We start from the raw sequence: 1,476 nt of genomic DNA, 5'->3' as shown, positions 1-1,476 counted from the left end.
GAACTATAAATACACACATATCTCAAACATCCAAGTTACGCAATATTCACCCAATTTCTTTAGTATTTCCCTCACTCAAATACTATCTTGAGCGTTGGATCAGTGCTAACATTTTTGCAGGTACATTTCCCTTCGTGCTTGAACCTCAAAGCTATCATATTCAACTGCATAACCTTGTCATTGTAGCGAATCCCGTTCTACCCGTTCAAAGCAATTTTAAAACAAAAAGTCATTTTCAAAAAGATTCAAACAAAATCCAATTCAAAGCTCCTTTCTTATGTTTTTCACAACGTTTAGAAGGTATACATGGTCAAATAATACCATTAATATTTTTTTCATTATCATGAAAGGTTAAAACATATAAATTATGTCTAATAATTTGAATTATTTTTATGCCACCTCCTTTCTAAGTGTGTTAGAGCCCCAAACACAACACTTCAATGTAGTTAAGAGATTTTTTATATTAGTTCTAAATGTTCTTATTTACTTCTAATATATATAAATGTTAAAAACTATGTAACTTGTGTAAAGAAAGCTTGAGCTTTATACATTATTATAAAGTTATATGCATAGGGGAAAATATATTGGTGGACTTATGAAGTTTTTTTATGTTATGATCTACTTTCTTTCCCTATTTCATGTTGCAACAAAAGCTAACCGTAAGCCATTTTTCATTCTTCTAAAATGTTCTTATTTACTTCTTGTGTTAATAATAACATTCTTGTGTTATAATTTTCATTACAGTTGATTGTCTTAATGACGATGACTGTATACATATTAAGTGTAAGTCTGGTTGGGTTGCGAAGTGTACTGCTACTCATTGGTGTAACTGTATTCCTCCATCTGGATCTGCACGTCCTTGGAGAACAAGACCCAAGAGAGTGCAAAAAAAAATTATAGGGGAAAATGATTTATGGCACTAGAAAAAGATCTATGAAACTTCGTTTAAGATAAAATATACCATATAATAAGTCAGTTAATACTTGTATTTGTGTTATGAGAGTGGAAGACGATGAAGATAATATTAAAATTGCAACATGAAATAAATAATAGTATCTAGATTGTCTTCCACTCTTAATTTCTTCGATTGTAACTAATAATATACTCTTATATTTACTTTCTATGATTGTAGGATGATGAATAATTTGGCAAATATTGTATCAAAATACTTTAAGTAATAAAATAATATGTATTCAGGGGAGATTGTCCGACAAAACAATTATATGGTATTTAAGATGTAAATGTTGGGGGGTATGCTGAGCATATATTGATTTATCGGAGAAAATACTAAAGATTGGTGGTTTCAAATGGATTAGAGATGATTAGGTCATTTGAATCTCTTCCTTTTCATAATTTGGTAAACCCGGTCTTAGACTACAATTGTTAGAAATAATATAAAACCATTGATATGGCTCTATCCTAACACCTTAAGGTTTTGGGATAATCGGTTATTTGACATGGTATCAGAGCCTCTAT

At 30.2% G+C, this 1,476-nt stretch overlaps 1 long non-coding RNA gene across 1 annotated transcript; it reads left to right on the top strand.

Annotated features, from left to right (window-relative positions):
- The first annotated feature begins 311 nt into the window (after positions 1 to 311).
- On the top strand, positions 312 to 1,123 carry LOC123885324. Its single transcript, XR_006801130.1, has 2 exons — positions 312 to 659; positions 745 to 1,123. It is a non-coding gene; the product is annotated as an uncharacterized LOC123885324 (long non-coding RNA).
- Positions 1,124 to 1,476: the final 353 nt, after the last annotated feature.

The sequence above is a fragment of the Trifolium pratense genome, linkage group LG5 (genome assembly GCF_020283565.1).
Source record: "Trifolium pratense cultivar HEN17-A07 linkage group LG5, ARS_RC_1.1, whole genome shotgun sequence".
NCBI lineage: Eukaryota > Viridiplantae > Streptophyta > Magnoliopsida > Fabales > Fabaceae > Trifolium > Trifolium pratense.
This window is presented reverse-complemented; position numbering and strand designations above follow the sequence as displayed.